General features: G+C 41.5%; 1 protein-coding gene across 20 annotated transcripts in view; it reads right to left on the bottom strand.

Annotated features, from left to right (window-relative positions):
• LOC100683963 (60S ribosomal protein L27-like) overlaps nucleotides 1–15,699 on the bottom strand; it is a 232,079-nt gene that overhangs the window by 27,071 nt on the left and 189,309 nt on the right. For 3 of the 20 annotated variants that reach the window (XR_005374802.1, XR_005374787.1, XR_005374793.1), the window contains exon 4: nucleotides 6,549–6,673. The exons of 16 other annotated variants lie outside the window; for them this stretch is intronic. The gene's annotated coding sequence lies outside the window, so the exon portion shown is untranslated. Of the gene's footprint in view, nucleotides 1–5,231; nucleotides 5,288–6,548; nucleotides 6,674–15,699 lie in introns of those variants that run through there. One more of the 20 variants, XR_005374803.1, reaches the window with a different exon arrangement.

The raw sequence follows: 15,699 nt of genomic DNA, 5'->3' as shown, positions 1-15,699 counted from the left end.
GCCCCCAATTCCCCCCTCACCCCCCGCCCACATATAATGATGCTTTTCTTCTTTCTCTTTCTTAGGGGAAGGATTTAAGAGCTTCATGGACACACCCAAGGCATTGTTAGTGAAAGTTCAGGAAGAGACCATGAACCCAGTTAGTAATGAGCAGAATCAAAATGAGAGTAGGAGGGAGAGAAAAGGAAACATTAATCCTTTAAATATGCCTATTGCTAAGATAACGTAACTCATGGATCTCACGTTTAGGAACCCCTGCCCAAATGTATTTGGCCCCATCTTCCTCACATCCATCATTGTCAAAACCAGCACAGAACAAGTTTATCAAGGTCAAAACATACCTTGAGACCAGGGAAAGGCTATTCAAAGTCCACAAATAAAGCAGGGCTGTAACAAGTTTGGAAGGAAAGGTAATCCAAAGGTGTGGTAAACTGCAAGGGGTACACTTGAGGTGAAAGGGAAACAAGTAAAGGTCTAGAGCAGACATCCCACACAGGGAGGCAACAAGTTTGAAGGGAATTGGTACCATGCACCATTAGGAAAAGTGGAAGCTGGATTTGTAAACCCTGACTTGGGGAAGAGCTAAAAACTTGGACTCTAAAGCCCAGCTCTGAAGACTGAATCCAGACTCACCTCCTGCTAGTTGTGTGGCCTCAGACAAGTCATCTATAATCTCTAAGACTCAGTTTCCCCATTTGGAAATGGGAACATTAATAGCACTTGTTCCATGGTGCTGTTCTGAGAATTATGTGAGTTCATTTATATAAGGTGCTTAGCATAGAGTTAGGCACCTAAAGAACTCAGCACATATAATTATCCCTAAATCTAAATATGTCTACAATGTATTATTAAGATTTTTAGAAGTTTATTTAGTTTATGTAGAATACTATTTATTAAATTATCCCATTTATCTGAAACATTTTCTTTATACATCTATACTTGCTCACAAAAGGAGAAAAAATAAAGCTTTAAAAGATATGAAATAACCACTATTAACCCTGGAGATACAATGATTTTTTTTTTCTGCTTTATATATTTCTGTGTCTTTTGGCATTTATCTGTATTAGAAGCATGTATTATTTTTATAAGAAAATAGATATACCACTATTAAAAATTCAAGTCAAATGACTTCTGACACTGAGGCTTGGAATTTAATGTGGGTTCTAAAAGAGACCAGGGTAGCCCCAACATCCTTAATGAAGACACAGAGGTTCCCTGCAAGGTCCAGCTTTAATGACAAGAAAGAACAACCACTTGTAAGAGTGGAAATGGAAGGGAGAAGGTGTTTAGTGATGCAAAATGGGATAAAATATGTAGAGTCTGAGGCTGCAGCACAGGACACCTGGTAATTTTCAGGCCGAGAGCAGATATGACCCACCTTCCACCATTCTTAATGAAATAAGTTTCTTTGTGTCACCTTCCATGAGGATAAAGTTTATTCCTCTGCCATGGCCATGTCTGGACTGTACATCAGGTGGATGAGGTCTTAAAAAAAGACAATGTATCTTGAAGAAAAATTTTAGAGCCTACATGCCAAGTGAAGGAGGATTTGTATGGCCACATTTGACTGAAGCACGCTGAATTAGAAAATAATTGTGAAAATATAAAGACAGGCCTGCTGATTGGGTTGAGGCCTTTGGAACTGGCAGTGAAATCAAGAGGTTGATTTTAATTGGATGGAGAGGGAATAAAAAATTTTATTGTATTACTCTAGTTGCAGTGCATTCAAAGTATGATTTTTCAACCAATTTTATGAGTGAAAATAACTTTCTTGCCTTCCTATCTTTTGGAGAAGGTGTTGACAAGGTATGAACCATCTGAAAACACCTCCATTGTATTTCAGCTTCTGTCTGGGCCAGTGAATCCATAAACATAGTGTTCTTAAGTAGCTCTGGGGCCACTTCCCAGGTGGCTCATCCAGACAGCTGCAAGATGGTGCTGGCAGAGGCCTCAGTTCCTATCTACATATGCCTTTTCACAGGGCTGCATTTGTATCCTCTAGCAATGTGGCTGGATTTGGCCAAAGCAAGTTATCCAAGAGACTAAAGCATGAGTGGCAATGCTGTTTAGTACCTAGCCTCAAAGTTATACACCACTAGCCTTGGAAATCAGCTTAGACCACTCCTGGTTCAATATGGGAGCAAATATGAAAGGGAGTAAATAAAAGGAGGGGAGGATTTGGTGGGAGGGGGGGCATCTTTAAGAATGGCTTCCATTGGCACCAATACATACTGACAGTTTTTACAACCCACTGGAGGCAATATTGAACAGAGATAATACTCTTGGCAGAGGTTATCAAAGCCAGGTTAAGGGTTGGAAGTTTTGCATAATCACAAGATCAGACTGTAAGGCAAGGGATGAACAATTTGACCTGTAAAATGTATCTGGGCTCTAGTTCGGACCCATTTTCTAGTTATTTCTAGGGCTCAAGACCCTCTGCCCTAGAATTAAATAGACATGAGTCAATGACTGGTTCCTTCAACAAAATATGTATCTGATGCAGTGCTAGGGCCCTGTAGCTACCCCCTAGCTAATAGTTCCTGTCCCAAGGACAACTAAAAATACATGAATAATGAATTATAATTTTTCACATGAAAAAATAGGATGCCATGGAAACCAAAATTAGCCAGGCAGTATCAAGAAAGTGATAGTAAACTCAGAAACGATGAGTAAGAGAGATCTAAAGAAGTGGGAGTGAGGAGGGAGTTGTCAGCAGAGGGAACAGCATGTACAAATCCATGAGGTGGGAACATGATAGGGGTCTTTGAATCCTGAACTGCCTGGCCTACACTCAGGGAGTTACTGATAACTGTGATTCACTTGACTCTGCTTGATTACTGGAAGAAAGGTCTTCTTCATTAATATCAAATGATTTCTTCTTTCAGTTCTGGATAAAGACATGCAAGCTGTTTTCCCAATATGCAAAGTATTAAAGCAAAGTTGTGGGGCACATCTTAGGAAAAGAAAATTTCTCTTTATATCTCACAGAATAGAAAAAAAAAATGCCTGAATTAGAAAAGAAAATATAACTGGGAATTTAAATGCTAAAAGCTCTGGTTGTTTCCAATGCCTGAAATTAAACATGAACAGGTCAAGAAATATTGTGAAGTGGGTATTTAAATCTCATGACCACTAATGTCATCGTCATCATTTTACACAGGCAAATCATTCCAAAGGGGTACTCAGCTATTTGTATGGATGACCAGTGCCCTTCCTTTTCTGGGCTCCGAAATAACCTCAGATATAAAAATCATAAATGAACAAAAGTATATCCATGTAGTGGTCCCTTTAAGATAAAACTGGCAGTATTTAACTAGAAATTACTGACTGTTCCAGAAATGACATTCTGTGTTCTGCAGTAAGAAGGAGAGCTTTTTTGTGTGTTTTCTCCCCTCCCATTCGGTTACAACAATGAGTCACCATTACCTGCAAAGCTAGACATGTAGATTTGCTTCTTGTGCCAGAAAGGCAAGACACTAGTTGGCTGGGATTTAAAATGAGAAGAGTAAAAATGTTTAATTTACAGGTTTAATTAAACATGAAAGCTTCCAGGAAGGAAAACATGCCCCCTATCCCCCACTCCCCACCTTTAAAAATGTCTCTACTGATCTTCATTCCAAAGAGGCTACATACATTAGAGAACTAATTTTTAATGATTTGTGTAAAGCATCAATTTGCCCCAAATTAGAAAGACTGTGTAATGAGGACTGGTACAGACAAAACTCCCAAGTTTTATCTGACAAAACCACACCTCTAAAGGAAACTTATTTAAACATATTTATATAAAGGCTGTGTCTTCTTCCCACCTATCTTTGTTTGGCCTCCATGAAGCACCATGAAGGTGAGGTAGTGGAAACATAAGCTCATACATTTCCTAAGAATATGATGATTATGTACAATGTACAGCAGACCTGGGTTACCTCCTAAGACAACGTATCTCCTCAGCTCTTTTTCCCTCAAACAAGGTCTTCCCAGCCAAGAAATCTGACTCTTATTTTCATAATGCTTCAGGCATGCATAGCAAAGAGCAGCTCTTTCGGCCCCTATAGTTTAGACAAGACCCCTGCATCTGAGCTGAAAAGTTAGAATTTCATTTCTTTGTCTTTGGGAAACTGAGTAGTCAGGGGGGGAAAAAAAAAAAAACAAGAATAAACGCATACCACAGCTTTCCAAAAATAAAGGAAAGAGCGAACAAAGAATATGAGTGCATACTTTTAAAACTATCTCCTTATGAAGCTAATACAGATACAGAGGTATATGTATTTCAAGATATCCAGTGTGTTCTCTGAGCACGGATAGGTTGCCCTATAACTTATACCAAGAACTCTTTAGTATCTGCATATTTGACTCTCATTATGTTTCACGTCCCGAAGCCCAATTTTCTCAATTTTAATGAAATGTGTCCAAATGTGACAAAGGAAGGCTCTTGGATATTGGGAGGTGGTGGTGGTGAGATGACAGCTAGCAGCTTTATAACTTTAAGGAGAAAAGGGGGGTTCTGAACCCCAAATGAAGAAGAAGCATATTTTTGTGTGTAGAGGAACCAAATCTCTCTCTCTCTCTCTCTCTTTTTTTTTTTTTCCAAATCTCTTTTTTAAGAAAAAAGGAGACATTTTGACTGCAAGTGGGAGAGTTTTCAATTTCTTTGAAGGGATTTTTCAGGAACACACCGTTTAACAGGAAAATATTACCTCGATGAGATTGTTCGACTAGCAGACCAGAACTGTTTTTAATTCTATTTTCTGCACTGTTAGTACTCAACAAATGAACAGCTGTATCCCAACAGTGATAAGTCAAGTACATTCATTGCTCCAATATCTCTGCATTCGGGGTTGCTTTCTTGAACACAGATAGTCATAATGGGCAAAGGTAGGCGCTCTTAAAGGGACATTCACGTTTGAGTCTCCTTATTTATTTCCTTTATGCAACCCACAAAAGACTTCTAATCTCTTCTTACTTTTCTGTTAAGTTTCTCTAATACCTTTGATATTCAGTGCCAGCTTCCTCTTTACTTTTACAGAATAGTTCATAATTTCTCAAATTCGTTCCCATAGTAAAGACAATGGCATCTAGGAAGACACTATGAACTCATCATTTTGTTGGCTAAGCACAGCTCCCTTCATCAAAAAAGAATCTCCTTTAATTTGGGAAATATTCTTTCCACAGCTTTCAATTCTAAGAAAGGTTGCCAGTCAGTTTAACCCACCCACCTGCTTAAATGATGAGCATGTGACCAGGCTGGGGCAATCATCATGCCCCCTCTGTGTGACTGGCCAGAGAAATCCACCTAGGATCAATATAAGCCAGTTAGAGTCCTGCTTGAGATTGACGTGGAGGTACACTTTTGACTCTGGTGATGATGAAACTGGGAAGAAGTGAACCTAGAAGCTTCCATCAAACCTGACCCTGGCCATAGGAGGAAGCTAATAGAGGAAATGGAGGCAATCAATACTTAAACACACACACACACACACACACACATACAGAGGGAGATTTTGAGTCCCATCTCTGTCATTATTCATGGAGCTCTTCTTTCAGATATGTGAGCAACCCATGTTTCTTCCTACTAATCATCCTCTTTTGCTCCTTTGGTAATTCATATTGGGTTCCTACAACTTCCGGATGAATACAGGGTTCTAATAGTTCTAAGCATCAAGAAGCACCTTCCTTGTACAGTGGTGTGTACAGAATAGGCACCTATAGTATGTAGGTAAATTAAGGGGCAATTTTTTTTTTAACACATGAACTGTAGGAAACAGAAGAGAGATGTCTAAATTGGAAAACTGCCTGAATTTTATTGTTATTATTGGCATGAATAGTGACATTATGTCAGGGCTACTAACATTTCAGGTGTTACTATGTGAAGTGGTTAAAAAAATAGACCGGTATAGTCCAATGGAAATACAACTTGAGCCACGTATATAATTTTAAATCTTCTAGTAGCCATATTTTAAAAAGAAACAGGTGAAGTTAATCGTAATACTCTATTTCACTTAGCCTAGTATGTCAAAAACTTATAATTTCATCATATAATCAATATAAAGTTATTAACGTGATATTCTAATATTTTCTTTTTGTACTAAGTCTTCAAAATCCAGTATGTATTTTGCACTTAACAGTACCTTTCAGGGACACCTGGGTGGCTCAGCAGTTGGCAGCTGATTTCGGCTCAGGTTGTGATCCTGGGATCCGGGATCAAGTCCCACATCTGGCAACTACGAAGAGCCTGCTTCTCTCTTACCTATGTCTCTGCCTCTCACTCTCTCTCTGTGTCTCTCATGAATAAAAAAATAAATCTTTTAAAAAACAAAAAACAGTACCTTTCAGTTTGGACTAGCCATAGTTCAATCATATATAGAGATATAGAGGTAAGTAGGCTGGGTAAGTTCCTACCACACTGAGCTGTGTTCTAGTGGGGAACATTGGACAACCCGCTGATATACATATAGGTAAACAGAATAATGTCGGAAAGTGCTAGAAGACAATGAACAGATTATGGAGGAAGAAAGAAACTCTTCAGGGGCTGGGGTCTACTTAGAGGGAGTTACCAGAGTGGGCCTTTCCAAGAAGGTGATTGGTTGCCTGAGAGGTCATCAGTGAAACACAGCTGGCCACATCAGCCATCCAAGGTAGGAGGCCAGGATCTGTGTTCCAGGAGCCCCAAAACTGTCTTCTAGAAAGAAAACACAGAAGCAGGTATCATCGTGATGACTCCGCTACTCTAACCCCTGTGTCCGCACCCAAGCACCTAGCTGGCTCCTAAGTTTTGGTGGGAGGCAATGCTAGCCACAGCTGCTTAGGGACTTGCTGACTTTTCTCAGGCAGTGCCTATATTTGTTCCACCCCCACCCCCACACCCCTAGAGAGAGAATTAAAGAGAGAAAACAAACTCTATTGACAGAAGGAGGTGCAGGCTTCCATGGCATGAAAAAAATCAGAGCAAGGTAATTTCAGGTAATTCTGGGATCCAGAATAGGCTGGTACAGGTGCCATGGGGCAACCCCAACAGAGCTTCCCCTTGAGTGTGGAGTTTCAGGACAGCCCTGAGCTTGTGAGGTCCTGCAGAGGCACACTCTCTGGGCGGTGCACCCTTGCATCGCTGCTGCCAAGTGCCAAATGGTCCTGGCTTAGGGTTGGGCCCGCTGCTGGCTGTCTTGTTTTTATTCCCTCTGCCTGTTTCTCTTTGAAAGCAAATTGTTCCTCAGGCTGTTTATGACATGTCTGAGGCAGCTGGCCTGGCAGCCTGTCTAGAGTGGTTTGGGGTTGGCCGTACAGGTAGGAAAGCTGGAGAAGGTGAGCTGCTTCTCACACCAACAAGAGCTTCAGAAAAAGGCTGTGCCAAGACCTTGCTCAGCACCTAATATGCATCACCTCCTTTCATCCTCCTCAAACAACCCCAAGAGCAAGGTCTTACTACCTACATTTTGCAGCAGAGAAAAGTAAGGCTCATAAAGGTTAAGTCATTTCATTTCCTCAAAGCCACACAGTGATTACATTGTGCCTCCAAACTCTTTGATATTCCCCCTGTTCTGTGCTAAAGGGGAATAGTTTAAGCTGGAGAGAGGGGAAGTACCAGGCATGTCATGTGGCAATCTTCGGGTCTTTCCTAAGGAAGAAACCCAAGCAAGGGAAGAACTTGAACTTGATTCTACTCCATCTCTGACTTCACACACCCAAGGTCACCGTGTGTAGATTGCTCATTTTGTTCCCAAATCGGCTCCAAAGACAACAGATAATGCGTCGAAAAGATGCACTTTAAGGGCATAGGGAGTGCATCATAGGGAACAGAATCCAGAGAAAGGGAAGAAAGAATTTGGATCAGCACTGCAGAGCCACATGTTGAATTCATTAATAGACGAGTTTAGGAGCGTTTTTAGAAGCACAGGACCATAAGATTGAGACCAAAATTCAAATGAGAAATAGAAAGCAAAAACAGATTGCATTATTCATCCTTAAAATGTCATACTTCCCACCTGCAGCAGTAACTGGAGTTTAAGTTTGGTTGCATCATATAGGATCTATACACACACCCACAGAAGCTTTATACCTGCTCTACGTTTCGCCACCCCCACTGACTCCCACTGCTTCCTGTCAAGTTCAGTGCTCTCTTTTTCCTTATCACCCTTGGTTACTTTGTTCTCCCTGACACCCTGACACTCTTATTACTCCCTCTTCTCATTACTGTGTCCTCTCCTGCCTTCTGTGAGACCATATAAGAGTGGCATAGTTCTATGTTGCTGTATAACAAGTGAGCCCAAAACTGAGTGGGTTAAAACAATGCACATTTCTTATTTCACAGTTTCTGAGGGTCAGGAGACTGGGCACAGATTAACAGGGTCGTCTCTTTTGGGGTTTCTCACAGAGAACAATCATGGTGCCAGATGGAGCACCATGTCCTCCCCAACAGGGCACAATCTACCTCCAAACTCACTCAGTAGGTGCTGGCAGGCAGCAGTGCTTGTAGGTGGTTGGATTGAGGACTTTAGTCATCCTTGGCCAATTACTAGAGGCAGCCTTCAATTCCTCACTAGATGAGTCTCTCCATGAGGAGGTTCATCAAAGCAAGCAAGAGAACAACAGCAAGACAGAAATCACAGTCTTTTGTAAGCCAATCATGGAAGTGCCATCTCATTACTCTTGCATTCTGGTTTTAGAAGAAGTCAATAGACCCAGGCCCTGCTCAAGGGAAGGGACCTGCACAGGAAGTGAGAATCGTTGGTGGCCATTTTGGAAACCTGCCTATCACAAAAATCATGCTTAACATTTCTGTTTAGTTCTATACCTGATATATCTAAATGTCCAGTAAATGATGGTCATGTTTGACATTATGTTCTCCTGCTCTCTTACCTCTTCCACTGCCTGTTGGTTTACCCCAAGATGATGGAGCAATTATTGTGGCATCAGATGTAAGAAAACTTAAGTATCCCTCCCCCACACCTCTCCACATACACACTTTTTCCCCTAGTGCGAATCCAAAGCAATCTCTCTAAAACCCAAATCTGATTGTGTCACCTCCTGCTTAAAACCTTTCAGTGGGTCTCCAACATCCTTACCACATCCTTATCATGGTTTTGGAAGCTGTGCATGTCAGACCCAGATTTACCCCTCCCAATCTCATTTCTCTCCATATTCCCTCTTTTCTTTTATGTTTTAGCCATACTTACTTTCTTTTAGCTCTATAAACATACCATCCTCTACTCTCTCAGCCTGTGCTGAATATATTCCCTCACTTCAAGCTTTTGCAGCCAAAGTAAAGAGGGAGCTCCTTCTTTTATTCTAGACCCTCCATGAAGGCAGAGAACATACGAATTAGTTTATGACCCCATCCTTAGGACCCAGCACAGTGCCGGGTGGCAGACAAGAGCCATAGAGAGAAAGCTGTACCCATGGAAGATGGTGGCAGAGTTTCAGTTTGCCCTGACAGCACCCTATACTCAAAGGGGCTATGGACTTGCTGGGTACAGGATTTGCTTCCCAGCACCTGCCTCTTATTCCAGGATGCCTTCTTTCAGAACAAAAAAAGGTGATATCGTACCTTCAGGGCACTGTGTTTTTAAGGCAGCAAAATACACAAAGAAACACATATCAAGTGTTATATTGGGGGCTCCTGACGTGTATTTTTGGTTTTGTTTTTTGTTTTTGTTTTTTTTTTTTAATTTGAGAGAGAGAGAGAGAGCATGTGAGCAGGGGAGGGGCAGAGGAAGATAGACTCTTAAGTAGCCTACCCATTGAGCAGGGAGCCCAACTTGGGTTCAATCCCAAGACTCTGGGATCATGACCTAAGCTGAGATCAAGAGTTGGATGCTTAACTGACTGAGCCACCCAGGCTCCCCCTGACATGTGTTTTTGAAGGAACGAATGATGTAAGAGATCCAAATACAAAGAATACCTATCGATCGTCGAATGACATCAGCTAGCATTCATTCATTACATGCTTAGGACATGTCCAACAGGCTGCAAGGGGTTTCTCAAGTAGCAGTCCCCCCTGCTGTGAGTAGAAAAAATTATTCCTGTTCCATAAATGAAGAAAATGAGGCTCAGAGAAGCACAGTTACTTGTCTACCACCATACAGATAAGAAGTAAACTGAATTGGGACATGATATGACAATGACAGCTACTGCTAACTAAGCTTTTATTATAAGCCGACCTTTCACCAGTACTTGATATGAGTCCTCTTACTTAATGCTCCTAGCAACCCGTTAATAGTGGGCACTATCTTTATCACTAAATTAGAGATGAAGAAATAGCCTCAGGAAATTTAAGAATCCTGCCTTTGATTACACACAGAGAAAGAGGCTTCACTGGAATTTATTTTTTAGTACATATCTTACTATAGTGATATTTTAAAGATTAATCTTATTTATTTATTTGAGAGAGAGAGAGCATGCACGAGAGCAGAGGTAGCGGCAGAGGGAGAGGATCTCAAACAGATTCCAAGTGGGCCTAATGCAGGGCTTGATCTCAAGATCCTGAGATCATGACCTAAGTTGAAATCAAGAGTTGGATGCAAAACCAACTGAGCCACCCTGGTGCCCTATAGTGATATTTTAACAATTTTCATATCCAAGTATGAAACATATCAGTGAGTATGTTAAGGTAAGCTGATAATAGTACCCAAGTTTAGCCTTTTCTCCCTAAGAAAAAATGCTGGTACTAATACTTAAGAGGCTCAAAATCATTACTTTAAGAAAAATATATCTTATAGTGAGTTTTAGTTCTACTGGATGGAAAAACCAAAATGAACTTAAAGCCAGACATCAATATACTCACCTGCATGTTATTCAAGAAAAGAAAAAAAAATATATCAATACACAAAAATACTGAAATGTTTTTATTTCTTGTGTTTTTGTTTCCTGTTATCATAAAAACAATCACAAAAATGTAATTCAGGATTTAATTTCTCCAGTTTGGCTTCTCACTTGTATCCTGAATGATGGCATAGACATTAACTATTCAAAATATCATGACCTATTGTTTGTGGCTTTCTAGTATTGTGTCTTGCCCCTCCTCCCCAGCCCTGGGATTTGAACCCAGATCCACCTGGTGCCCTAGCTCAGGCTGTTAACACCACACAAATCGCCTACCCAGGCCACTGTACTGACCACAAAGCCTGGAGGAAATTTGTTCCTCAAATGCCAAGATGTTTGAAAGCTATTGGGTGCTTATGCAAGAAAAGGCCGCAAACTCTCTGGATTCCAAAAATAATTACAAGAGGCTCCTCTGAGTCCTTGCTGGGTAACTCATCGGGAAGATTTCCCAAGCTTTCATGGAGTCTAGTGGTTTTCAAAGCAGACCGATAATCAGAATCAGCTGGAAGGTCCATAAGACACATATTCCCAGAGGCCACCACAGACCCATGGACTCAGAATCTCCAGGCCCAGGGATCAGGAATCTGATTCAAGAAGCTCCGTGAGGATTCTGATGCCTAGCCAGATGGAAGCTTCCAGTCTCCAAGCCCCTGCTCCTTATAAGAATGCCACCACACCAGGCCTCCGAGCCTGCCACCTTCCCCTTTATAAACTCTGAAGGAGGGTGCTTTATTGCCTCCTGGTGATTAAGAATAAGCAAGTTTAGCCTGAGAATAATAGCAGGAGGATTTTCCATTTCTTAGGAGAGCTTTATCATTTACCTTCCCTGTCACATGCCTTATCCTACTGCCTATTTCATGTCATTTAACCAAAATATATACTCTTCCAGGCACCACTTATAAACTCCCTTTTCTGACATTAAATATAAGACAATAATGACATCTGTAGTCCTTTTGGGGGCATCGACTATGCACTTTATTCATGTCATCTCATATCTCAACAACTCCACAGGCACAGTTTATTTTCTCCAATTTGCACAAAAGGAAACTGTGACTCAGGAGAGGTCAATTAACTTGTTTAAATGTGTCCTTCCAGCAAATGACAGAACCAGAATTTGGATCCAGATCATTACAACTCCAGAGCCCCAGTCCCTTCCCTCCCCTTCTAGCTGTGTCATCTTGGGCAAGTTAGCAACCTCTCAATGCCTCTATTTCTCCACCTGCACAAAGGAAGGCAGGAAAGGTACCTAACTCATCGCATTGCTATTTAGATTAAAAGAGTAACACTCCTAGCACAGTAATACCAGATACTATTAGTGGTTGGTTTTTATACCAGGGTTTCTCAAACACGTCCTAGAAAGTACACATCTCTCCTAAGTAAAAAGTTTCAAATAATTTCAGCGTGCTGCCAGCTACGTCTATCTCTCAGTGGTTCTCATTGCTGATGAGCACATTAAAGACTCTGTGAAGCTCCACAGTAAAGAATCTGGGTCCACTCTAGCCCAAGCTAGAAGATGTATCTAAATCATTTAGCTTCCACCTAACACTTGGGTCCTACCAAGGAGGAGAGGGGCCTTTTATGCAGGATTTGGAATGGATTGCTGTGAGAATCTCCCCCTCCACCAGCGCTGGGAAGAGGCCCTTCTGGAAGAACATACCATGAAGCACTACTTGCTTTGATACTGGCTGTTAATCCCATGGCCCAGCTTGACATGGTCTCTTAGCAACGTCCTGTCCTTTTCCCCTTTTCATTCTTGTGCCTCTAACGACACTTCCTTTTCTCCAGTTTCTCTTCAGCCTCCGGCTTTCACGGCCCCTTAAGCCTCGTTTACACAGGGAGAAGCAGGAGCTAAAGGCCCCGTGCACATATTTATGTTAATAGTACTGAGGGGAGGAACAGCCTGTTCTGGGGGCTGCTTTCCAACTGTCACATAAATCAGGAAAAAAAAAGTTACTATTTTCACAAAGACACTGCCAGAGTGGAGCAGCAGGTCTTGGCAATGCATCATCCCCCTCAACCCCCCCTTTCTCAAGTACGCCTTCCGTAAAGTCTCCCTCAGTTGTCAGAAAGGAGGGGATGAAGGATTTCATAGACGCAGAGGATTTCCAAGTCAGAAGGGACCTTTGAGATCATCTAGTGCTAAATCACATGGAAACTTCTGGTAAATGCCTAGGCCTGGGTCCTTTCCCCACAGATTCTGATGCTGTTGTTTGGACATGAGGTAGATTTTTAAAGCTTTCTAGGTGACTCTAATATGCAATGAGGGCTCGGAAGACTGATGTAGTCACAGCCCCATGAGGAGAGAGGACCGGACTTCCCTTAGACAATGCAGGGAATTAGTGATACAGCACAGTCCTGACACCAGTTGCATTTTCCTCCACAATGTCATGCTGTCACAAAGTTCTGGGGTCGAGCTCCAGAAATACTAGATGGTACTATTATTAGAGTTGTGTGTCCAAATCACTTGGGGACTCTTAAATTGGCTTTCACTCCCCACTGTGCTCCTCCTAGACTAAACGAATCAGAATCTCTTGGTAAGATCCCAACACACAAGTTTTGAAAAAGCCCTGGGTGGCAATTTTGACATGTATCCCATTTTAAGAACCAGCCTGATAGAAAGACTACCTGTTGGCGTTAGAAAAACTGGGGTTCCTATCTCAGGTCCATCAAATATATACTGTGGTTCCTTGGACATGTTACATGACCTCTTTGAGTCTCAGTTTCTTCATCTGCAAAATGGGGCTACATAGCTAATGTTCACTCTTCAATTTTGTAGTTCAAAAGTCATTTCTCTTAGAAGGGCATGAATGACTGAACTTTGTAACACTGACCACAGTTCATTGATCAAATAATATGAAGCTTAATATGAGATTTTTGAATGAAGGAATAAGTACTTAATAATGATTAAATATGTGTAATGGATTACTTGCTCTCTGTCTTCACCACCAGACATGAGCTAAGGAGTTAGCTGTCTTGTTCACTGCTGTGTCCACAGTGCCTGGTGCAAGGTTAGCATTCAACAAACTTTGGCTGAACAAATAAATGGCTGAACAAAGGGCTGATATATATAATATATATATATTTATATTTATGTTTATATTTATATATGAAGCACCTGGCACATATCCACATTAAATGAAACATGCAATAAATGTTAGCTATTACAACAGTTATCTTCAGATAAGCCCAGTGTCTTGCCCAAAGACCTACAACAGAGTTGAGCCTTGAACTTAGTCCTCTGGACTGCCAGCCTCAATTTTAATCCTTGATGTCAACCTGCCTTAATATTTTCATATGGGGGAGGGAATCTTGGAAAAAGTGGCAGGTTGTGTTTGCCACTAGAATGAACTGGAAACCCAACTGTTTTTTGCACACTCCCAGCCCCCACTATGCAATCCATGCAAGCACACACAGTTGTAGATGATAGTGACATTTGGAAGGGAGCACCTTGGTCCCCTCTTGAGAATGCTTTGGATCAGAAACTCCTTGAGGTCAGTAACTGTAGATTTGGGTTCCATCACAAGATAGACCCATGAGAACTCTACTGTTTGCTTATGACAGGTTTGCAGTGGCAACATTGTGTTGATCCCAGCACCATACACATGGTGGGTCCAAATACCTGTGATGATTTCCAGATTCCCCCACTGACCATCATGCTGTGATGGGGAGAAGCTGTTGACTGGCAGGGTACAAGGAAGAGGTGAAATTCACATTATTGGCTACATAAGCACACATTGCAGAAGGGAGTTCAGAATAAGACTAGGGATGTGTGTTTCTGAGAATGACTCTGGGTGATCCCTTGTCTCTCTGGCTACACTAGCCTGGAAACTGAGAGCTTTTCAACTTTCATTTTAATAGCTTTTGTTTAGTTAGAAGTTACTGCACATCATTTCATTCTCCTGATTCTGAGGGTTGAAATCATCCCTGTCAGTATTTTACAGAAGAGAAACCTGAGGCTGAGAGTAATTTGCTAAAGGCTACAATCACCAGGATGAGCCAAGACCAGCACTGGAAGCAGGCCTAAGTGATGGTTCCAAGACCTTAATTCATTCGTCAAATATTTACTGAACAGTACTATGGCCTATGGTGTTTTCTAGTTGTAGAGTATATATTACAGATGAAGGTCAAAGTCCTTGTGAGACTTAAGTTCTGTCTGGAGGAGACAAACCATAGATAATGAATCTAAACATTAAGTAAATTATGTGATCTGTTAGAAAGTCATGGTGCTATGGGAAAAATAGGGCAAAATGATGGGAAATGGGTTGGAGGTATGTGTGGAAGATGAGGAAGAGTGTCTGTTATATAGGCTTGTAATTTTAGATAGGGTGATCAAGACAAGCCTCAGTGACAAAACCACATTTGAGGAAAGAAGGAACACTTTAAAAAATTCTAAATTACATTCAGTCTGGCCCCCACCCCATAAACAGATGGATGAATGAGCAAAGTACTACTGATTAGTGCCTGCTATGTGTCAGATGCTGTGCTAAATGCTTTATCCACAGTTTTCCATCAAATCCTCATGATGACCCTATAATAATGATATCATCTCTATTTTTCAGCTGGGGAAACTGAGACACAGAAAGGATAAAAATATTGTCCAAAATTATTTAGTTCATAAGAGATAGGGCTGGGATTTCCACTCTGCTCCTCCAAATTCAAAGCCTGTGCTCTTCTGACTACCACGATGCTGATGAACAGTGCGGAATGGTGGGGCGCTATGAGCAGGGAGGCACAGCACCGAGCCCATCCCTCATGTGAGAGTCCCTCTGCATCATGCCCCACAAGGACAGGGCTGTTCTGAGGCTGGGCAGCCTCCTCATGGTGCTAAGTGCTTACAGCTGTAGGTAGCATGGTTGGCTTATCATGTCACATCTCTCACATAGGTCCTCT

The sequence above is a fragment of the Canis lupus genome, chromosome 20, assembly GCF_011100685.1.
Source record: "Canis lupus familiaris isolate Mischka breed German Shepherd chromosome 20, alternate assembly UU_Cfam_GSD_1.0, whole genome shotgun sequence".
Lineage (NCBI taxonomy): Eukaryota > Metazoa > Chordata > Mammalia > Carnivora > Canidae > Canis > Canis lupus.
The sequence above is the reverse complement of the archived record's forward strand: the minus strand, read 5'-3'. Positions and strand labels throughout refer to the sequence as shown.